Below are 26929 nucleotides of genomic sequence, written 5' to 3'. Positions count from 1 at the left end.
ATATACTATAATATAATAAAGAAATAATATATATTGTATTATACTAATAAAAAAATAGAGCAAATTTATGGTGTTCAATGAACTAAATATGCATACATAAAATAAAATAATCTTGACAAAATCCGTCTTTGGCCCAAATTTTTAATTTGGCACAGTAGTAAATATAAAATTTTAGACGTCAACAATATATAAGACAAACGTAACGAACAAATTGTATCCGTGCCAGTAATAATAAGGCATTATTAATGGTGTTATATGTCATACCACTCATACCACAGGTAATCAATAATCACTGTAAAACTGTATTTTATTATTTTATCTTCGCCTTATACCTACTGGTTTATTATCCGTATATGTCATGTGTGTGACAATAAACATAATATACGTATATATTTATTAGATATTATTATAATGTATGAAACTGAATTTATATAATATAATAAATAATAATAAAATTATCGTTGTGAGTTATCGTTCGATACTCCAATTGAATAAAATCTTAGTCTAACAATTTCAAATAACAATAACTGTTTTCTCATTATATAATATTTTTATAACTTGTATAAAACCTAATAATAAATACTTATCACAATTACTCTATTTTATTTTTTAGTTTACATTCATTATTCATTTGATTATTTTTTCCAACATAAAGCTCTATAAACTGTAACATTAGATTATACTCGTAATAATAATATAATATATAATAATATGCTTTACAGTTTCCGGAAAAAATAAAATACAATTTATGTATAAAACCATGATTTAAATATTAAGTTGTATATAAATGTACATACTTTTGAAGATAAAGGATCATAATTTAGTGTTTTTACAAAATTATAATATCTTACAATTGTGTATTTTGTATATACATAAAATAAATGGTAATAGGTAAGGTACAAACCAACATTTTTAAATCTATTATGATGTTCAATTATTTCATTAAATATATTATTTTAAAATTTAAAGATTTTAAAATACATGTATTCAAATTTTACGTCATGTTTACCAAGAGGAATATATAAAAATATATTTTTTATACAATCTAACATCAAATAGTTAGTTCTTTTATCTTTACATCAATTTTATATAAATTTGACTCAAAGCCTAATAAAATATAAACAAAAATATAATAAATAGAACAGAAAATTAAAATATAGAGGACAGTCACAGAAAAAATTATATTTGATGCGAATGTTGCGGAATGTGCTTAAGTGATATCAAACAAGTTGATTATTCTAACAGTAAACAATCACATTTTAAAAAAGTATAACATTATAAAAAAATATCATGTTAACTATTTTTTAATAAAATCTTTTTCAATGTTTATAGTAATTATACGTTTTAGAATGACAAGTATGACATGAACAATTTTCAGTTTATTAATGCACAACAAAACATTTTTTCTTAGAATTTTAATAGTAAAAATCGGATTTTAAACATATAGTCAATTAGTTATAACTTTTATAAGCTTGTAAGTATATTATAACAGTTAGATTAACAGAGTGAAAAAGATGGGACTACAATGAGTGAATCACACAAAATGTTGGTATATGTCCATATCGTCTTAACTCACACTTGAATATATACATTAAAAACGTTAATTAAACATACGCTTTTTAACATTTTTACATATATAGATAAATATTCATAAATTTATTTTTTAAACTGTTAATTTTTAATAAATTGTATAATATTTTTAACTAACCTAAATCGGTCAACTTTTAAAATAGAGTACCTAAATTATATTATTATAAACTAATATACTCATTAAATCATATTAGACACAATATCACTCAAGTACGAAATATATATAATTAAATATCATAACAAACTAGATAAAAATAATAAAGAAAACAGTTCGCATATAAATAAATATTAACAATTATATTACAATAGAAAAAATTATTTATTTTATTTCAAATGGTTTTTTAGTATTATTACCTGTACTTATAATATATTAAATTAAATTAAGATAGATTAAATAAAGTGAATACAGTAACATAAAATATTAACATCTACGATAAATGCATTGCAATTTATTATTATGAATTTCATAAATTTTAACATTTGAAATTTTTTAAAAATAAAATCCTTTTAATTAAAACATTATTTTATTTGGAACCAAGTGTTATAATAACACTAACGAATGATCACTGAGTAATGGCAAAGAACCAAGATAAATACACACAATTATATTTTCAAGTCCTTTGAACTTATAATTGCGTAGGATTTTAAAATCCAAATTCAGAAAAATATGGTCTTATTTTAATTTTTCATTGTACTTAATTGAAATTCCTATCCACTATAATTATTTATATTAAGTAATAACTAATAAGACATCATATATTATAATCTATAATAACTATATTATTTAATTTCAATTTCGTTGGAGTATTAATGATGTATTATTTTCTATGTACCTACTAAGTTGACGATATATTTTGCAATAATTAAAAACTTGAATGTTATTAAGTACAAATATTTACTATTAGGTGATAAACATTTTTAATTATAACCTTAATATTGTATATGTCAATTAATAATTATCTATTGTTCATACTTGATCCGTGATTATATTTTTATGATTGGAAGGCTTTAAAAAAAAAAAAAAACATATATGTATACAAAAATAATCAAAATAATAATTCACCAAATAATTGGAGATATCATGAACATATTTAAAAAAAAATGATATCTATAATCAGTGATGTGTGAGCAAGGATACCGAATAAATAATTTACTTTTATATTTTCTCGGGTTACAATTATAAAAACATAAGAAATACTCAAATACACAAGAGGAAAGAAGGTCAATCTATTGACGGTTTTACATGGATTTAGACCTCCCAAGGTTAGATTTTAAGTAGTTATAATTTTTTCACATCACGTATTTCTCATCAATACTTACTTTATTTTCAATACTTTCATAACTTGAGTTTTAAATATAAAACAATGATGTTTAATCAATCTACATCTGTAGTAAGTAGCTTAAAATAATAGATAGTAATCTATAGAGAAATAAATATATTTATACAATGAGAGAGAGAGAATGAAACATTCGTTTAAAATTGTAAGTAACTACTATAAGTATAATTTATAATAAACATTTCATAAAACCAATGTACGTATAGAGGTACGTCATGTTATATAACTACACATACAGTATAAAGGACATATGGTTAATATTAAGTGTGAAAAATGGCAAGGTTAATGTCAAAAAATTATTGAATATCCGATTTAAAATCGTTTTAGTTTTAGTAATCTGAAAAAAAAATTAAACAAATAATGATCGCTTATTTTAAAAGCATTTAAATAATTTTATTTTCTAGTATTCAGAAATTTTTTATATTTTATATTATAAGAAGAACTTGTATCATATTATGATATACTTATATTGAATTTAGAATACATTTTTCGAATTAATTATCAATGTTTATCTATAAAAATAAAAATGTGAAAACTAAGAAAACAAAATAAGTTCAAACTTAAAAATATAAAAAAATATAACTATGTACACACAAATATCGTATTAAGTATTTTTCTTTAAAATCATTTTATTGTAAAGTAAACCTTTTTAAATGCCGATAGTGTATAATATGTATTATGTATACTTAGACAATGCTACTGTTTCCCTTACATAACCCGTAACTGATTAGGTCCATATTACTTATATTATATTATGTACATAATATTATTTGCATTTAGGATTCATTCACTTTCCAACATTATGTTGATGGATTTGAATAATAATTTATTATTTTATTAATTCCATATGTCAATGCGGCGAATTAGTGGATAGACTATGTATACATATTTAATTTTAAACAAAAATATATTATTCCATATTCTATAACACTGTGCAGCGCATTGAATGGTTTTCTGAAAATCGTTGAATTATTAAAATATTATATTATGTATCTTTGATAAGGTTAAAATTAGGAATTATTATATAATAGTTCAGTTGAGTATAATACAGCGGAGTAAAAACGAATTTATCAAGCATAGAACGCATGTATGAAAAAATATATATAGTATAAACATATATAATAATATAATAATATTGCATAATTGAAAAACTGCATTATTAATTTAGACACGTGTATGCCAATTGTATGTGTATTTCTACATTGCATGCATTTAAAAAACTACAATCTAGAAATTCGGATCTCCTATAATTTTGGCTAGGCTTGTTTACCTCGAAATTTAATTTCTCCTGCACGCATAATGCATATTATATTAGACTCTAAACTTCTTTATAACTGCTGAGGGAAAACAAAATATTTAAAAAACAATTATTACAATCCATCAAAATAACATAATTATATAGGCATATTATAATATATAGGTACTATCAAATCGAATGAACCGTATACATAATATAATATACATTTTGGGCTAAAAAAAACACATATTGTTTCGAACGACGGTGGAGTTTTGCACACCTACATTATATTATACAAAAATATAATGAAATGTAATGTGCAAATAATATGGGTCAATCGCCACGACACATAGGTGGTATATGCGTGGTTATAACAACATATAGTTAGACGTAATAAATTACAAGGTGACGCGCAAAGACAAGACAAATATGTATACATTCTCATAGGTATAGGTTTATTGGTATAAACGCGTCATGTTATCAAACAATAATATAATAATTATGGCTTCCGAGGGTATCCTACTATATATATTACATATAGTTGATATTGTAACAACTATGTACTATTATCATGTTCACACACTGCCCACAACCCACAGTGTCGTTGCATATACATGTGTACAGTACAAATACTTATTATATTATATTGAAAATAAAATACTCCATGATAAATTTAGAAGTACAAAACAAGTGACCAAAATTAAAAATAACGATTTATTCAAGCACATCAATCATACATATTTTATAAAATTACAGTAGTTCATAATTTTCAAAATCGTTTCACATCGTTCCACAATAAATTCAAACAATTTTTGAGTATTCAATAGTAGAACTTGTGTCAAAATTCAGAGATAAAGATTCTAAAATTGGAAGAGCTTTAACACATTAATTTGGACTTCTTTACCTTCCATCGTCAAAAGTCTTGGATTGTTTCACAGATGATTTAATGGCTATCAAACCGAAAGACGATAAAATAAATAAAGAGTTCGACTATATTTTTGAAAATTATATAATTTTAGATAGTCTTTTCCCTCCTGAAATATGGGCTGAGTTTTCATTTTCTCTTTTTTTAACCACAAACAACTGTGAATCGTTCCACAGTAAATTTAACAGTGCGTTCAATGTTGCTCATCTAAATATGTTTAAGGTTGTTGACAAACTGATCGAAATACAATCCAATACACAAATTAAGCTCAAATTCATATCAATACACCTAAATCAAAAAAGAAGCAGGAACTCATGGAAAACATTATTGATGAATTTTCATTGAATGAAATAACATGTATGGATTATACAAAACAATTTACTCTATGTGTCATTGTTTTATATTTTTACATATGCATACATTTTTTTTTACATTTTTTCTATTTTTTAACGCTAAAATTCAATTTGCAATTTATGAATTTTTTTATATAACGTTTATAATTTACTTAGAATATAACCATAAAAAAATACCAACACATTTTTAACTACACCTCTTTTGAGACAATCTTAAATCTATATGGGAAAAAAATTTGTGTTGTAAAAAATCGGAGCTGTTTGTAAAATCTTTTCTGATGGAAATCGTTTGGAAATTGATCTTTTTGTAAAATGGGAGCTGTTTAGAAAAGAAACGGGAACCAAATGGATTACATCCAACATATGATAAGGTACCTGTCCCAAACGCGAATCTTCAAAAATGTTAAAAGTAATGAATAATGCATAATATTATGTTAAGCTAGAAAATGTACAAGCTACTGCAGAATACAAAATGCATCTGCATAAATGAACGTATTATAATCATCATTAATAAATATTATAATATAGATTATTAAACATTTGATGTTTGTTTAAAATTGATCAAATATAATATTTATCATATAGCGGCTACGGTAGGTGTATAATTCGATACAGACGCATGTATGTGCGTTACAATCACCTCGAGTATTTGGTTCAGGGACCATTGGGTCGAAAAAATAATAATATAAATACATAATAAGAACACACATGACACCCGTTTTATAGAGAGGCACAGTGTTAGGCGAATAGTATTATATTATCATAATATAAGAATAAACGATATAAGATAATAATATTATGTCGTCGATCAGAATCGTTAAACAGTATCAATCCATAAAGGTAATAAGTGTAATGTGTATAAATGTATTATGTATATATTTAATACAATATATTATAATATATTATTATGAGTGGCTTAACATGGTGAAAGTTTCAATCGATTCGAAATTATTGCCGGGCATTGTGTACTCATAAGAGTTTAAGTATTGTCTATTGTAGTATCGCGTGCGGTGCATCTTAATTGTAGTAGTAGTAAAGTATAATTGAAACCGTAATAGGTAAAAAAATTATCCACCACGTTTAATATTATATTATCACAAACAAAGGAACCGCTAACAGCCCGTCTGTTTGAAAATTACAATATATAATAATGTACTATATTATAATATAATATATATATATATATATATAGGTCATAACTTCGAATCTTTATACATGGACGACGCTTGGATGCTATGCAAATCGTCTGTAGTTATATTACTATAATCAGCGTGCAAGATGAAAAATATTCGACGTCTTTACACATCAGAGACATAATATACAAAAACAACATCGTATGTTAATTTGTATTACAAGTTTTATACACGTCTATACTATTACTTATATTATATTATTATACAGGCCAACAGCGCGACAACGAGAGTACCTATAATATAATTATACATAGTTGTAACATAATGTACATAATCAGTAACTACAGCTATTATATATTATCGCAATCAGTGAGTGTGGGCTGCAGCCATCGATCGAGGGTTTTATTTTTTTTTGCAAATCGACTGCTATAACAACCTACATCAGTCCAAGGAATTTGTTCCGATACTAAACGTATAAGGCATGAAAATGTCCAACTCCACGGCTACTAATTAGACGCACGCAACTTCGTATTACACGCGTTGATCCACGCCAAGGTCTACCTCCTGTCCATGTGGTTTTGTATCTATCTATTTATCTTATCAAATCTTTCGTTGCGCGTAAAGAATCTTATACATATAAAGTATATATATATATATAGTTAAGTTTCACCGTAAATTCTACGCATTCAAATCAAATATATTGCAAACATTCACATTTAATTATTTTTGTTCTATCTATCCCAAAAAACAGTTTAGTGCACGCATCCATTAAGTATATTCCGAACTGCTGCCGTTGTTTGTTTCGACGAATATAAACACACAAAATTACGCTAATCGTTTTCCAACCATTTATATTCTGTGTTTATTTATTTTTTATTTTTTTACAGTAGCCAATAATATGGTATAGTATAATTTGGATAATTGCCTAAATATATAAATAGGTACAGATTAAGACCGATATAGGAGTGTATCAGGACTGCGGTCCCAGAGGACATTATCAGAAGCAATTATACTGACTAGTAATATGCATATGGAAAGTATAGAAATATTAGAAAGCGTTAGTCTTTTAAAACGACTGATAGATCTATAACAATGTAAAAATGATTTTTAAAATAACTTGAATACAACTTCAAATTTACACTTGAGTTATACTAATCCTTGCATTTTTTTACTAAGATTTTCTAAAATTTGACAACAATGGGTAACTTTTTAAGTATAATTTTAATATAATTTTGAAAATTTAGTGATTCTTGAGCGAAAAATATAAAAAACAAAAAACGTTCTGGAGATTTCATGGCACAATTCAATTCGTTTTCGGGATAATGACATCCGCAAATCGATCGAAAACGATAGGAACAGTAACTATATTTTCACGTGGTGTGTACAATTAAACAGTAACAAATCACCGCTGCTAACAATTCTGTAATAAACCCTCACCATCAACTATTTGACTGGATCCAAATAATGACGGTCCAACGACGATTAAAATTGGTCGACTATTCGAGCATTGGACTATCGGACTTAAATTATTATATTCAAACCTTTTTTTCAAAATTCACTCGAACCGTGTTATAATAATCAACTCGGCAAATAAAAAAGATAAATGCTTTATGCCGTAAAATATGTATTGTTAAACAACAAGTACTTACATGGCATACAATTGTTCGATTAAATTTATCTTAATATAATACGACTTGGACACGGACATATGCACATTAGCTCGATCACTTCGAGACCTCATATTAAACTCCGTATTATCGATTACATAAACGAATCAATCACACACACACATAATACTATATAATACATGGAATGGTTACCAAAGCTCAATTCTAATATAATATCGGGTTGAAGGGCGAACAAACCGAGGCTGTTAGAAACACGAATTTGTCGAGAGCACAATTTTTTTCTCCCTCAAACACACGTCAACTTCGATTGATCGTGCACAGACGTATCGAAAAACCGGCAAAAACACAGATTAATATTTATTATGTTATACACGTAAATTGTTAAAATGTTTTTCAAGAGTGCAAAAATTAGAATGGCGAGATAGGCGAAGACGCGGAAGAATTCTTAAAGACAAGTCGAAAAAGGCTGACCAAAATACGGGATTACTGCACTACCGGTTATCTATAGTTACTATACTAGCTGCGTAGACCTACATGACATAACACACATACGTGTATATATATATATATACACACAACATTTATAATGCTACATATTATAATACGTAACTAGTGACGTGTTCCCATCAGACACAATACGTAGGCAACGGCCAATGTTTTCCGTTATTAGGAGGTCTAGAATTTTGAACTTTGAATGTGCAGTATATTTATGATTTTAATACGATAGAATTTTCGGCGTATAAAATAAAAGACCATTTTGCTGTACTGGCAAAGATAAAAACGTGATTAAGATCAACACAAAAGAGAGACTTGATAACTTGACTTTACATTCAATAGAAATTAAACTTACGTCTCGTTTAAACTTTAATGATACAACAAGTGAGTTGTATTAAAATAATTAGATCATAATATTATATTCTATCAACAAATTTTAAACGTTATATTATGATGTGATTGAGCGACCAAGATTTTAGATTGTAGTTATCATGGTTTGCTTTATAACAACTCTGGTCATGGACGTCGTAGATACGCCAAAACTGTTAACTACACTGTGTAGTTATAGGGTTCGCATTTTTTACCTCGCGCTTTAGGACTCAAAACATCGAAATCAGGTCAGGCCCAATAAGAAACTCACTTTGAGGACTTTGGAACCTTGACGATGGGCAGCGGATCTGTGGTCCTGAGCGGCTCGGCCGAAATGGCCTGCCGAGTCGGCCGGCCCTTGAACGACGAACCAGCGACGTGGCCGTGATGATCGCCGTTACAGCAACTGCCGCCTCCGCCTCCGCCGCCGTTGCCGTACAGGACCAGATCGTCGGCCGACATCTGAATGGCCATAATGTGATGGGTGAGAGGCCTGACCACTTGTCGGAACTTGTCGATTTCGTTGCGCAGATGCCGGACGCTGGCGTCGCGCTCGTCGAGCCGGTGCTCCAGCCGGGCGATGTAGTCGTCTTTCTTCCTCGACTCGGACATCCGGCGGGCCAACTCGCGCTCCAGGTCCCGCAACCTGTTCATCACCGACGTGCTCATCGCGAGGGCTGGCGGTTCGGTAGCCACAGACACGGACTATCAGTCCTATAAATTATTGTTATTATCGTATATCGTCGTTTACGCGTATATGGCGGTGCGTACTATGTGTACTGCGTAACTGCGATGTGGTTTCGGGCGCGTCGAACCGACTGTCGCAGATACACGCGCGGCGGTGCGCCGTTGCGTTTACGCGTTACGCGAGTTTGTGTGTTTCCCCTCCGCTGTCTCGTTGCAACACAATCGGGTCAAGGATCTGTAAAACGATGATCGATTTCAATTCTGTGCGCGGCAACCGGCGGACCGGCCGCAAGGTCCTCCGGTAGAAACGCGCCGCGAAAACCGGCCGCGGGAATTGTGTACAACAAAAAAATTATAATAATAATAATAATAATAATATGACTAGGTCTGGGAATTTAACGCCTAAAACAAAAACCCGAAAATAACCAAAAAAAAAAAAAAAAAAATGCACTTTTATTTTTTTTGATTCAAAACTTGTTAGAAATCAAAAAAACATTTATTAATAAATTTAATACCAACTTTTGAAGGACTACACACTTTTAATTTTTTCACGCGAATTTATAATTGAAAAAATAATCGTTCTCATTTAATTTTCTGTCGTTACTTGAAATCTCAAATTTTACGTAACACGTATCGAAAAATAACGATAATAATAACAATCAATTGAGCAAAACCAGTTTACACATTATAAAGTTACTATTTTAAGTAAAAATCATAGAATCGATAAATAAAAAACAGGATTTTAGTGTTAATTGTTTTAAAATACTCTAAAAACTGAAATAAATTACTTTAAAATTAAAAATAATCAAAAATTACAAAATAAAAACCTCTTATTCCTATCCAAAAAGTATATGTTATAAAACAAACATCGCGTAGTTATTTTGAAAAACAATGCAAAGTGTGTATAAATCTCAGCTCTAAACATAACAAAACCTAATCTAGTAGGTGTAGACGTATAACAGTAGGTATAGCGGTTTAACGCCACAGGTATTGAGTGAGATGGATGACAAAAATCTAAGACTGGCCTACCCTGCGCTCATCGTAATTTATGATAAATACACTATTTTTAATCGGAGAAGAAATGCATTTCCCCGCGGTAACGTAAAATAATAAACTATAATATTATATTGCATTATGTATGATAAACGAGCTCTTAAAAAAAAAAAAAAAATAAGTAGTTTTATACTTGTATTAATGGGTGTAATGTTGCAGTATAGTATGTGTGCACATGTTATAATATTTACGGCGAATATTATACGCGTATAATACGTCGTTGAACAACGATTTAACTTCACCGTAATTTACGACTTTGGCGTGTATTTTTTTTCGTCGGTCTTGTTTTTATTATAATACATATATTTTGATCGTAAACGAATATTATTTTTACGCACGTGTATGCGGATTTAAAACCTTCCGAAATCCTGCCGTATTCCTATATTTAGAAAGGGCTAACTAAAATATTTTACGTGCTCTATGACGATATTATCGTATTTATATTGTCGTTCTGTATCAACATGTCATCATCGCGAAGTCTTACACGCACGCACATCATACATGACTCCGTACAACTAGACATACAAGAAGAAAAATTAAGTAAAATTAGTGTATCTATAAAGAATATTTTTACGGGACTTGGCCGAGCTTTATAGAAAAACCGTGTCAGCGGGATTTCGAAAGAAGTACAAGAACGGGCTAAAGGTTGAGGTTCAAAATCTTAAATGCGACACGTATTCAAGCTACAGAATAACGCGTACAGGCATAATAATATTCTTTTCGTTAGGTAACGAGTCACGTGCATAAATTCAGTGCATATATACATATCTGGTTGTTAATGGTATTATTGGCATTTCCTTTTGGGTTTAATTTTTGCTCAATGAAAATCCGTTTAGCAAATAAACACACGGAATAATTTAACTTAATGGATAAAACGCAGTAAAATTTATAGATATTACACGAACGAATAGATAAGTAGAATTTGCATCAAGCAGATGAAATCGTGTTTTTGAGAAAAAGCATCTCATGTAAGAGTTGTATTTTATTTACAAACAAAAATAAAAGCTCAAATTTAATTAAGCTGATTCAAAGTCACTCCTTCTGGAAATCACCCGGAATAGGTGTCATCGTCACCTATTGCATGATGAGATACAACGACTGTATTATATACCTACTGAATCTGCAACGATGAAATATTGAATGAAGACTTTTACAGCGGTTGTCTATACCACGAACATTACGTTTGTTGAGAATAGAGCGTTTTCCGTTTTAAATGATTTATGAATATCCAGATGTCCGCGACAAACTATTATTAATTATCGAAATTCCCAATATTTTACACTGATTTGAATCGTTGTTTATTTTTTTTTTCAAGACAGCCTAAATAATCAGTTGGCGATCCTAGGTAGGAAAACGCTGGTTTATATTACGGCGATGATACGCTACTATATATTTATATATATCGGCGAGCGTACATTGCGAGCTTTTGTGGACGAAAACGCAGGACGTGTGCGCATTACACACAGACGCACAAAACGATCGCGCGCGTTGAGGTACACTCTGACACTGTATTCCGCGTAATCGTGTGATCAACGCCTGTTTAGAATTTTCTTAAAGTTCGACAAAGCAAAATATAATACTACTTAGACAATAGACGATTTCACTACGATCGTCAATAACTATACCTAACGCGCGGTACCAATGGTTAAACGGTTTTGACTATTATTGGTATACGCGGTAACGCGGGTCGACCGCCCGATTTATGCACGGAATACCGAGTCAGTATGCAAACAGTACGTACGCTGTGTGGACAACACCGCAAACGACGACGAGAGAGTTACTGATATTATGATATTATAAACTCGAACGGAACGAATTAATATTGTTTGTCCGGAGTATTAAAATATATTATTATAACAATATTGTTATAATATTGTTCGTTCGGACTCTTAAAATATTACTGGTAAAAAAAAAAAAGAAAAAAAAAGAGTACTGGTGACGCGACGGCGGACGGACATCGGTTGGGACACCGCGTACACGTATAGATAGACGCTGGAAACGACTGGCGGCAGTGACGCGACGCTGTCCACCGTCGGCGCACGGGACGTGACGTGCGATCGCCGCCGCAGCCGCTGCCACCGCTCCCACCACCGGAGACGACGGCGGCCACCTGAGCGCCAAGGTGGGCACCCACGGGGACGCGCGACGTCTGTACCCGCCGCCACAAGTCTCAGCCACCGCGGTCGTGTCTCGCGCGCACGCAGCACGCGCTACCCTCACTCTCACTCGATATCTGTCTATCTATATACAATTTCTCTATTACGATTTGCCCTTCTGTTGCTGCGACCAACTTGCTACGTCTCGTGACGCATAAATATTATACTTTAAATATATTATATTTAATACTATACAGATCATATAGATACCGCAGACGTACTCAAACTTGTATTTTCACGTACCACTCGCGTGTATTAATGTAGCAAGTCAGTCGTGTTTAGCTATCACTACTTATGACTAAAAATAGAACTATTCAACATTTCAATACATTAACAACAGTAACATGATGTTACAAATAATAATAATTCAAGTACGTTTAACAGTAGGTATTTAATATTTTTTTTACACAAACCATAAATCAATAATGTTAAATCAGTTACAAAAATTATTAAAAATATTTATTTATATCGATTTTTTGCAATAAGTAACATATTACCACGTAGGTACCTCCATGTATATTTACCTATCTACCCTACAGCGTTACGCGTACTACAGTTTGAGAACTATTGCAATATAGAATTGACCCACGCAAAATGTAAACACGTTTGACACTTTTATGTCCTAATAATTATTTATTATTATTAAAATTGTCCACTATTAACATAAGCAACCTCTGCAAGATGCAAGCATAGCACAAAAATTATTTAAATAATTAAAATTTAATCGTATGATTAAAACAAAATGTATCAACGAGGTTCTCATGACAAAATAATTATATGCATCAGCTGTTAAGAATAACCTAAATGTATTGAAACGCAAAATCAATCAGAAAAAATCCAACACGAATTAATAACGCTTTTGTAATCGGTCATATAATCTGTTGCTGGGTGTTATATCAATAATATAAAGAAAAGTCCATCAAGATTACGAAAAAAAAAGTTGTATCTAATTCAAAAACATATTTAGATGATTTAGATGTTAATATAATAGTATTGTTTCAGATATTTAAATCAAATGTGTCTTCTTAAATATTGATAAAAAAAATCTATCGTATAGTGTTCAACAAACTCTAAGCTATGAAAAATTTACCTATATAAGGAATATACGTCATTTTCTCTTGGATAATTATATAGTACTGTAATTAGCTCCCCCCCCTCATTGACCACATTACACTTTAATATATTATCTACCCATTTATCTATCTTTTGCTATTTATCGGTTTACATATCTTTGCCTATCTATTTTTTGTAATATTTGTCACGTTATATGCGTAGATAATACACTATATAAATACATACTACATTTTTGAATTGACCTACATAAAATATGCATACTTGATAATATTTCAACTATGTTCAAATAATTATTTATTATTAGATATTAAAATGACAAATGGTTCGATGTTCACCATCAAAACTCAAATATAGTAAAGTAGGTATTTATTAAAATATATACAATATAATAATTTTAGAGTTGTAAAACAAACTTATCTTCTTATAATTGAAAACAACTCTTTCAAAAATATTCAAAACTACGAGCTACACAACTACAGAAAACTTAGTTGTATATAACGAATATAAATCTTTCCTTATAATATCGTAATAAGCCCCCTCCTCCACCACGTTACACTACTATACGAGTATATATATATTTAAAAATTATCATGATTATCATATATAATTCATACATTGTTATATTGTGCCAAGGAAATGCGTCCCTGTTTGAGTAATAAGCGTAGGTAGTACTGTTTTGTATAAAAAAAATTCGCAAACGAACCTGCGTAGGTCTCTTCCTGAGTCCCGTGCAATCGCAATCAAGGGAAAACAAACGAATACAATCGCAAAAAACTTGCACTACGCCCGGTAAATTATTACAATATAGTTTACGTGGGCCGCGCAATTCCTATCCATAGTTGCAAACCAGATAGAATATGGGTAGGTAGATATCCGAGGCACCCAAATCGTGTATTTGTCTAGCATAATATGATGTTTATTATACCGTGTCGGTAATGAAAGGAAAAAATATAAAACAATAATGACAAAAATTGTGCAACGATCAAAAATATTTACGCATAAATTATACCAACGTCACACTACAGGCGCGTCATTTTCGACGCAGAGTTTTACAAATGACAGTATTTTATTTCCGCGGGCTACCGACGAGTTTTTTCTATACTGATTTACGACCTACGAAGGTGAAACCGTGAACGGTTACCGAACAAGTGACAAGTGGGCTTAAGTTACTGCTGTTTTAAACTTATTTTTATGATTCAACACACAGACTGAAAAAATCTATAAAACGATCCTTAGATTTCGTACAATTGTAAAATTGATATGCACAATATTGCTGTAAATACCTATAAACTATTTTAAATCAGACTTAATAGTTATTACCTAAATTAATAGTCTACAAAATCACGTTTTCTAATATAATAGTGCATCGCACATAAATTTTTTTCTGCATACAAATAAATTGAAAACAGAAGAAATACCTCAATTTTTGTTAGTTCATAACTATGTTAATAATCAATAACTTAGGACATCCAATAAAATAACTATTTAATTTACGTAAATGCATATAATATAGTATAAACGTTTTATACTATAAGTTTGTACTAAACTACTGTATTAATACAAAAGTTTTTGAAAAGGTGTTTAAAAAATTATTTAATATTTACTCCCTGATTTAGGTCACTACCAACAAATTACAATCAATCACTTTGAATTGTATATTATAATATTATTAAGCTACTTCGTTTAGATCAACTTATATAAATATAATTATGTGGTTTTTTTTAAACAGTGTTTTAATAAATATATAGTAAATTTCATGTTATCTATTATTAATTTATAAAGTTGTAGCTAAACATAATTTCTAAGACTCAATAATTGAAGTTAAACTTAAACAAACCCGAAATGGCAGTAAAAAAGCTCTGCAGTTTTTGTCTAAACAGTAATATATTTCCCTTTTCGAAATTTTGAGTTCAATAATTTTATTTTTATTATTTATAATTATTGATCACTTTTAATTTTTTTTTTTTAATTTACGATCATACTAGAATTTTTATTATATAAACGTTTAGTCTATTAATAATTTTATATATTTTCTAATTTTGGAATTTATTGAATTTATTTTAATGCACTAATACAAGTATACTTAACAATTTTTCAGGACAATCAATTCACTGTCCTGTAATTATTATGAATATGGATAAACACTAAACGTATCCCATAGCGTAGCTACACCCATCAACTCTAAACACATGGAAATTTATTTATTTATTATGATGATTATATAATAATTATTTGAAAAAAAAATAAAAAAATATTTCACGTTTAATATAATAATACGATTAAATTATAAAAAACTTAAATATGATAATTAATGAAAATATATTGTAACCAACAAATTTGATTTTATATCAATTAATGAGAATCAATAAATAATGAGTAAACAAAGACAAATAAAATTTTTTTTTAGGTACAAATTGTATTGAGTTTTTGACGCGTAGTTGAGGTCAAATATATTTTATTATGCCAAAGTAATCCTGGCAGATGTCGTGCGATAGTGATAGGACAGCTAATTTGTAATAAAATTTTGCAAACAGACCTCGAATACGTTAATTTATCTATATTAAACAAATAGACGTTTATAGGGAAGATGTCTGCTATGCAAATGAAAAATTACCAACTTCGCAGTATTCTAACCTGATTACTCAAACCTAAACTAAAAATATCACCAAAATATTTGCACGTCTGTCGTCTATAATTAATGTTGCATAATATAATATATTAATATGTATATTAGTGTGCCAAAACCAATTTTCGTTTGCTTGTAAAAAAAAAGGCTGGAGAATTGTATTTAAAATGTGTTCCAAAATGTGAAATATTCTATATATAATATATATATATATATATAATTGATCTTATATAAACTTAAGTAACTTTACAACTGAATGTATTTTTATAAAAATAGTCTTTATTATTAATTATCAGTGCGATGCAACTTAAAAATTGTAAATTATGGCTATATAAATAATGAAAACTTTGGATAGAGTATTTAAACATCACTAATAATACCAAGAGCACAGGGTTCAATATATAATCATGTATAGGTATTAAATATTTAGACATTTTTTTTATAAAATACAAGTTAGATTAGATGTAAAGAATAGACGAAATAAAGTTTTTACTAGTCAACATAATATGGCTGTATATACATGCATAATTATAATAGATAATTAATTTAATTTAACTACACCTAATAGCTAATTCCTATTTAATAAAACTTAAGAGCTTGCAGATGTAAGACAATAATACGTTTATAATCCTATACACTAGTCCATACTACTGTAAATATCTACAACAATTAAAACTTATATCAGAAAAATAATTCAATAATAATATGAAATATCAATTAAATAATTTCTTTTTATCATTAAAAAAAATTTAAAAACTATATTGTTTAAAAAAATTAATATTTTTAACATTACTTTTCAATTATAATGATTTATAAATTAAAATGAATCAAGTTAGTATTTTAATTGGAAGAAATTATGGACCATTTTTAAAAATTATTTAGCATTTTTAATCAAGCTGTAGGTTATTGATTCTTGACTGTTAAAAATTAAAAACATGATAAGCTTATCATTTCACAGAAACACACAAGTCTAGGATTTAGGTCTATTTATCTCTGTCTCAGGTCTTTAGATAAAATGAAATGGTGATTAAGTTTAAAGTCTAACAGAAAGTTAACTAAACACGAATAAAAAATAATGATCGTACAATTAAGTACTGATAAGAATAATAAGTAAATAGCCTAAATACAAACTAGTAACATTTTCAGTTCGCTGATTAAAACATATTACATTATACATACAAAACACACTTGACTACATGAACTAATTTAATATTTAAAATATAGATATACAATGAATGTAATATTCAGTATATAATATAGTTTAAGTATGGCTTCTTTCCAATAACAATATACAGAGTGAAGAACCAAACAAATTTCTTTACTATTTTTTCTTTTAATAATGCATTTATTTAAATTATTATTTTATAAATTTGTAAGTTATATTTAAGAACCATATTATCAAACCCTTAATTTTTTAAGTAATAGAAACAATATCTACTCTATAGCTATGAAAACTACTTTTTTATTATAAATTGTTAAGATGGTTTTAAAAATGTATGCTTATAAATTGAAATTAAAAAAATTGGTTTCAGTATTACTAATGTTTAAATACTAAGGAGAACAATAGTCTAATGAGTGGAGAAGAAAAACACTTGGAAACATTTTATAAAGCTATGTTTTATGTAACTATATGTGTTTGCTTTAAACACAATTTAGTTTAAACAAAAATAAACATGTTAAACTTTCTATTATTAATATCACTAAAATTTTATTTTGTTTAATTAATAAAACAATCAAATTCTAAGACTGATTCTTCAATTAGATGTAAAACTTTTCAAAATCAAACATGAGACTATAAACAATATTTTTTATGTATTAAACTATAGATACGTAAGTTATAAATATTGAATCTTACATCCACCCATCTCTCAAGAAAAATTAAGTTTGCACCTATAATCTAGTTTGTGTGCATTTCCTCTTATTCATTACAATAATTTTTCGGATGATCCGGTAACCAAAATAGTATGAACTTCAGCTTACAATTCTACCTAAACGACTAAACCATAATTATAAAGAACTAGATAATAATTATTATTAATCAAAATCGATGATAAATAATAATTATTTTTTCATAACGAATGCAAAACAAACTAAATATATAAATGTTATTAAAAAAAACGGCAGTATTTCCCTCACTCTCAGAATTCAGCTTCAGCAATACAATACTCTTTTAGATAAATAATAAACCAACCCTAGTCAATAAATATCGAGAATTTTTTTTTCTACTTACAGAACTTTAAAACCATAGACAACGTATGGATAGGTGACACAACTACATGTAAGACGTAATACACCCAAATCGTCGAAAAATTTTCAAATTAATATCAAACGATATGTCAATGTTTGCGAGAATTTGTGAACCTACCTTTTATCCATAAAATCTACTTTTCAAATGTTAATTCGTTTTGGTTAAACCATATCCATATTGTCCATTAACTTTGAAATTGGTATTTAATAATAACGTGTTATATTTATTAGACTGAACAAATCCGATTTAGAAACCAAAACCATTTTAAAAATTCGTTTAAGTATTAGAACATGACAACTGTAAATATTTTTACCATTATTTCACAGACATTATATGTAATTTTAAAAAACTAGTTTTTGATTTTACTGAATGTTTGTTTAACGAAAAAACATATTAAGGTTTTTACACCTGGTAGGTTTGGCAAATATTTGACGAATATTATGTGTGATTTTCCAAACTAAAATGTCATACACAATACTTATGAAACCATTATAAGAACTTGTTTTTGTTTCTTTTGGTTTTTTATTTAAAAAGTCAACCGTTTAATATACAGTTATTATTATTCAAATAAAAAAAATGAGATCTAAGAATAATCGTTAACATCCTAGCTGTTTCCAGATATTTTTAAAAAACATTAATCTATTGAAAAGAGGGGGAATTGTTAAAACACTGATAAATAATAATTATAAGAGTTAATCTATGTTAGATATCAGACAAACTTGTCTAAGAAATCATTTTAAATAACAGTGATTTCAAACCACACTGTCATATGATTCAATTCGCTGTATGCATACGTACTTAAGTAAAACCACGAGTTGTTTTATTCAAACAAGCTGTTTTAGTGTACATAATACAATGACTAGAATAATACGAGAAATGACATAATCGTGTACTATATATAATAAAGGCATACATAATACAAAAACATATTTTGAGTGAACGAAATGGGTCTGATCTCGGTTGATAGCGAGATCTATCTATCGAGCGACGCGCAAACGTTAGTCGCCGGCATCGTCCGACAGATGGCGACAAATCATTGTCAGCCACCTGTTAAGGTATTATATTTTTATTCCGTACGTCACCCCACCGTGAGGCTGGCTTACCGGCGACGATCTAGAAGCCAGATGATAAATAATAATGTCACATCGCAGCTGTAACCGACCGCTATTATGGTCGATCTCTTTTCACTGTCGTCTCATTTATTCGGATCGCAAGAAAACGTCGAGACTGACGAGTGGTTATAAATTATAATATGGTTTCTGCGCAAAAGGACTTCCGTCTATCGTCGGCGGCGGTACGTAGGTCGAAACCGTAACATGTATAATTAATAATAATATATAATTAGTAAATACTATGACATTATCAATGATCACAGTTGCAATATTTACGAGAAAACAAAGATAATAATAATATTAATGACTAACGACAGATAAATGGAGGGACCGGATTTTATGACGACAGTCGACCAACACCACATATCGGCAGCGGCGGAGGAGATGGCCGACCGAATAATGGTCGAGAAGTTTGGCATCGCCGCCGGACGACGGCTTTGCTCAGTCGTCGACACACCGGGTCCGAACGTCGCGCGCGCACCCGCGCCAAGGTCAACTCGATTAGAAAAATATACTATTTTTATAACGCGCAGATTTCGTTGAACAAACCTTCCTTTTCCGCTCGTCCGTCTTCGCGATTCTTCTCTCTATCTCAATTGACCTCCTCATTCACGAGGGTAATCGGGACAAAATTCAGATCACGCTGGCCGTGGACCGAACTACTGCTCGGTCAGTTTGGTTCAGATATAATACTATTAATTTTTTTAGTTTTTTGATCATAGACCAGTTCTATAAATCACGGGATGATAACACGGTACCTATATCAGAGGTATTTAAACCATGCGTTTTGGGTTTTTTAAAAAATAAATTGTAGAGAAGAGATGTAATCCTTACAATTGATAACTAGGTTTAAAAATTATAATTTCAACTAGTGCTGACTGAAAGCAACAGAGTAGAGGGTGTCTCAATGCACCCCACGGCAAATTAGCTTGTAATTGATCACAACTTTAAGAGGCTTTGCTAGTTTTTGTCAGAATAGCCATGATATAGAAAAGTAAAAAAATATTAATAATTTAACATTAAAATATTGTCCTTTGGTACGAGATGAAAAAGTTAAGATACATCTGCAATATATTTAGTAATACATATACGATCCTGATCTGGTTCTCAGGAAAAAGGTTGTAGGGACTATTTGACTTCCCCTCCTAACAATAATAACTTTAGTTGCAATGTGTATAATATTATTTTAACGAGTTAGTTCTACGCCCTAAAATGTTTATCCAAGAATAGCAAGTATCTCCTAGTAACTACATATATGACGTGTGTAAAATATCACGATGATAAAAAACCAAGTACCGGTAGAACATTGTTAGATAATGGATTGTAATAAAATATTGTGATGTTCTGTTCACGTTACTAGCAATATTATGCAAAAACGCAGACCAAAAATGCGTTTAAATATATGGCAGCCAGCGGTATTTAAGTATCAATATAATAATTATTGTACGATATTAAAATGCAGGATGTACGACGCACGACAATTTTTAATTGGACATCCCGCGATGGTTCGTTGCCTAGTGGCCCAGTCTCACAGCTACTGTTTATTTACTACTATAATAATATAATACTGTTTTTATTATGATTATTATTAGTATTATTATCACAGACGTCACACAATAGTATTATAGTATTACGTTTACCAATTGATAATACGTGTCTCCGGAAATTTTTTTAAAATTTATGGATTTTCATGTATTTAAAGTATTTACATACATACAAAAAATTGCACGTTCGCAAGAGCCAAATTTAAACGCATAAAAAATACAAAAACAAAATATTTGAGAATAAAGTACACATTATAAGTTCATAACTTAAAATTGTGTCCAGTATTATAGTTATTGTGTTACGATAATTAAATTGTATGATGTCTGATATTCAATATTATACGAGTAATGACTTAATGTGTATAATTAATAAGATGACCTAGTCTAGAGGTCGTAATCGAAATCTAAGAAAGAAAATAAACAATATTCAAGTAGCAGAGTCCGCGTGTTTCAGTATAATCTGTGTTTACGACAATCATCATCGTGTTATAGTAAATTATTGTGAAATATGTTCGCGATACCCCGTTTAATAAACTACATAAAATGTATAAATACAGTAGAAAATAGCTATTACAGTAAAAAGCGAATGGCCGATATTTTTTCACATAGTAACATTACCATGTTATAATGTATATTATTGTCATTTATTTAAAAACGTAACATTTGCATAATGTATATCATACATGACATACATAATACATTTATACATATTAACCGAACATGATTTACAGTAGAAATCATTATTTATTTTTACAATACACTTTAACTATTAGATTTTTAACATTTAATTGTCGATTACCATTTTAATCGTATACAAGAAATAATTAAACTAATTCATTAAAACATACTAGATATATAAGATGGTCTAAAGGTGATATTTTCTAAAAATATTAATTAGAGTAAAAGCCATTGGCAGTTATACTGTACAGTGTACATAGTGTGCACATATATATGTAATTATATTATATTAAATTATATTATTATGTACACGTGGTTTATTGTATTTAAGGCTTGATTCATAGTTCATAATACTTAGTATAGTGTACATAAAAATGTGGGGAAAGATTCTATTAAAAAGTAATCGTAGACAATATACCTAACCTATTATACCAGATATGTTTTATAAAATAATTTTCATGTTTCTATACATTTAAAAATCTAAGGGAGAGAGGGTAAAATACCTCACAATCAATATCCTCAATACTGATCATATCCAATAATTAATAAGTGCTAAATAAAAAATAAGTACTAATCGATATTTAATTTTTAATGGTAATAAAAGGGATCTATTTTGTTGTATTTAAGCTAGTACGTATATTATACTGTAACTGAATAATATTATCATTATTAAGGGGTTGGATACCTGTCTTGGATTTCTGTCTTTGTCAGATCTCTTCACGGAACATAAAAATTTAGATGTGTTTTTGCCAAACGTACCGATTGATCTAGTGAGGTGATAAGAAATCTGAAAACAAATTTGAATTTGTTGTTAAATCTACTTAAGATCAACTCTCCTACATTTTTTTTTTTATTACTTTAACTTATTCAAAAATTGAAATATTACAATTTTTTTTTTTATATATAACTTTTTTGGATTTAAAGCAATAAAATCAAAAACGATGGGAATGTCAATGTTAAGTAGACTAAATCAAAAATTAAAACCTGTTTTCAGATTTATTATTACCTCACTAAATCAATCAGTACATTTGGCAAAGAACACGTCTACATTTTTATGTGCCACATGTATTAAATAGAGATAAAAAAAGTCAGTATCAAAATCCCCTTAATAATGAGAAAATACCTATATTATTTTCTTATTCGTATTTTTAAACAAGGATAGGAGTATAATAATAATATCACATTAAGTATGAATGAGAAATACTTTATATAACTCAATTAAATAAAGCTCCTAGTTCCTGTGTACATTAAATATTTTATCAGTCGTAAAAATGTATTAAATTAATGATTACAAATTTAAGACGTTTATACAACTACTATAATAGTAGTAATAAATAAAATAGGTTTTTAAATGGTATAGCCCATGAGACGTGATCGTTTGATTGAAACGTGCGGTGTATCATAAACTAATTGCCATAATAATATTAGAGGTTTAAACATTACAACAAATTGATAATATGCCAAGTGTATACAAATTACTATGTGACACGGCCGTGACGTAGTATTGGAACGAGCGTAGACCACTTTTGATAAACATTTCCGTCATCAGATTATATATAGATCTCAATATTAAGTCTTCATTTTAGAATATAAATATAATTTATTATCATATTTTATAACATTAACAATAAACCAAGTATAGAGCAAATAAATAAAAAAAATTTCTGGGAAATTAAAAAAAACTATTCTTTTGACATTAGTGTTAACCAGTGATGTAGCCAGGGGGTTTGGGTGTTGAACCCCCTATCATTATTATTTTAATATTTTTAATTATTCAGTAAATTAGCGATAAAAACAAGAATACTATGGTAAGTGTAATGAAGTTCAAATACTTTTACATTATAAACAAAATAATTCTAATTTAAACGCATATTTTGAATGACCTTTTTTTTTTGTTTTCTATGTTGTAGCCCGCAACATTTTTGAGTTATCTATCCCTAGCAAAAATCTTAACCCTCCTTCACTCATTCAAAAATTCTGGCTACGCCACTGGTGTTAATATTTTAATCTATAAGCTTTTAGAACACTCTCCCACTTATAAATATGTTTATAAACACACTGAATAAAAACACCAAATAATTAATTAAGTTTTAGTTTAACCAATAAATATCTACTGTCTAGCTTTACTCAAAACATTACGAAACGAATAAAAAATAATATGATATATCAAATATTCATTGTTTGAAAAATATCAATAAACCACAGATAATATAATACAAATGTGGTGATGTAAAATATATCACATTATTTATGACATTAAAGTAAATTTCATTATTTACAATATAGTACAGATAAGAGGTCCTATTTTACTGATAACAATTGTTTTCTTAGTGATTATTCATCCTACAATTTTTATTTTATACAATTATATTACATGGTATAACGCAGAGTGCATGTGTTTAATGAAAAAATAATATTCAAAAACTCATATAAAAAAATCAGAGGTCTCTCTAATATTGTGTGGTAGGTATTGACTGTTTCTCGTCTATTACTAAAACTATTTTATTATATGTTTTTATTGATATTAGTCATTTTTTCTGTTAATTTTTAATCTCTGCGAATAATATTATGTTTTAAATTACAACAAAATAAATAAAATTGTTTAATTTATTATTAAATTGTTTGTTAAAATATAAAAATTTTAACTTGAAATTACTATAAATAACCAAGACTACTCAGAATACACAACCTTAAATTAAGTACATATTATTCATTTTTGATAAGAGTTGTAAGAACAACTTATAAGAAACATAATGTATTAAATGATCAAGTTTTAATTATAATAAAAATTACAAATTTTGTATTTCACTATAAGGCCATTTTTACATTTTCTATGATTGAAGCAAATTATATCAAAATTTGAACTTAATAACATTGTGGAAAAATAATTGTGATTATGGTTTTTTAATATTCTTAGATTGCTAAATGAACAACTTAAGTGGGAGTTTTTATTAATAATTTTTTTGGTCGTGCATAAAATTGTGTATAGCCATACTAAAAAACCATGTAATTATTAATTTAATTTTAATATAACCAATAAATATCTACTGTCTAGCTTCACTTATAACATAACAAAACAAATAACAATTAATGTAATATATTCAGTGTTTTAAAGATATCAGTATAATACTATTTGATATGATATCAAAACAAATTTGAATAATATGTTTATCAATATATTTTATAGATAAAAATTGGTCAAGTTAGACTATAAATATAACTACGTTATATCTACATATAGCAATTTAAGTCATAAGTGTACATTGAATGGATAATTATATTACATGTGCTAAATTTGAATTTAATTCAATTTATTATGAAAAATAATAATTAAGAGTTAAGACGACTTTCAAATAATAATATTCTTACAAAAGAAATAATAAAAACTAAAAAAAAATGGAAAATTTCAAATCCTAAAAATTAAAAAGCTAAAATATTTTTAAACTGTATTATGTCTAAAAAAATTTCTTTTATGGTAAACATTTCAAAACAGCGTATGTATTTATTTTTGAAATACAATAGAATCTATTTTTTCAAAAACTGCTTATGCCTTATATGTAAATAATCCGATTTTTCCTTATTTTTGTTCTTGCAGAATAAAATGTTTAAAACTGAAAACATTTTTCACCCCAAAACACAAAAAAAACTAAGAATTATTTTTATCAAATATAATATTATATTCTTATAGTTCTAATAATACAGTTTTTAGTTGCGCGACACTTCAGTTACTCAGTTAAGTTCAAATATAAAAAGTTAAAATTTTTTTTTTTAGATTCTGAGCAAAGTAATAAATATATTGATTTTACAATGCTGTTTTGTGTGTGTGTGTGAGTGTGCACAATAAGTTGTAGATAAAATATTTTGATTTTTAAAAATGGAGGAAGTTTTTGATGAAAAATTTGATGTTTGTAATAAAATCTTTGCATTATAGATTAGTCAAAATTAAAAATTCCCGGTACTCATTTTTATGATTTGGAAAAAGGCAAATTTTTAGGAAAATTCAATTTTTGATAAAATCGACTTTGATTTTTTTTTTATGTGACTAGAAAACGAATAACCTACTGGAAAATTTCACCAAATGTTTATCTTTTCATTTTTATTTACAATATTTTTTTTTAATATTTCAACTATTTTTGAGTTATTTATGATACATGAGGCATTTTTTTTTTTTTTTTTAACAAATGTCTATTAACAATTATTTCCTAGAGAAATGCTTGAAAATTTAATACAAAGCTTCTTATAAGCTGTTAATTTCTCAATTAAAAAATAACAAAAATCTATAATAACAATATGTTTTTATAAGAGCGTTTAAAGTTAGATTTTGACAAAATTCATAAACACCGCGAAAATGAATAAATTATGTTTTTTAATAATTTTTCAACCTATAAATAAAAAATAATTATAAATTCATTTTTTATGAGTATTTAAAGAATTTTTTTTTGAAATATAATAAATGCAATATTTTTGGATAAAAATTATATCAACCTATAATAACACTAAAAGTAAAATAAATTACTTTAATAACCATATCAAAAAACATAAGACGAAATATACTTAACGATATAGAGTACAGACTAACAGACTGTCTCCGCTCAGAATCATTTTTCGAATACAATGATGCTATTGAATTAAAATTTAACACACATAATATAATAGTGACACACTTAATACCTATGTACAGCAA

General features: G+C 28.2%; 1 protein-coding gene across 1 annotated transcript in view; it reads right to left on the bottom strand.

Annotated features, from left to right (window-relative positions):
• Positions 1–26929, bottom strand: part of LOC112597778 (cGMP-dependent protein kinase, isozyme 2 forms cD4/T1/T3A/T3B) — a gene marked incomplete in the record, with an annotated part of 125685 nt that overhangs the window by 52463 nt on the left and 46293 nt on the right.

This window comes from Melanaphis sacchari, unplaced genomic scaffold (assembly GCF_002803265.2).
Source record: "Melanaphis sacchari strain LSU unplaced genomic scaffold, SCAv2.0 Contig43_pilon_pilon, whole genome shotgun sequence".
Classification (NCBI taxonomy): Eukaryota; Metazoa; Arthropoda; class Insecta; order Hemiptera; family Aphididae; genus Melanaphis; species Melanaphis sacchari.
This window is presented reverse-complemented; position numbering and strand designations above follow the sequence as displayed.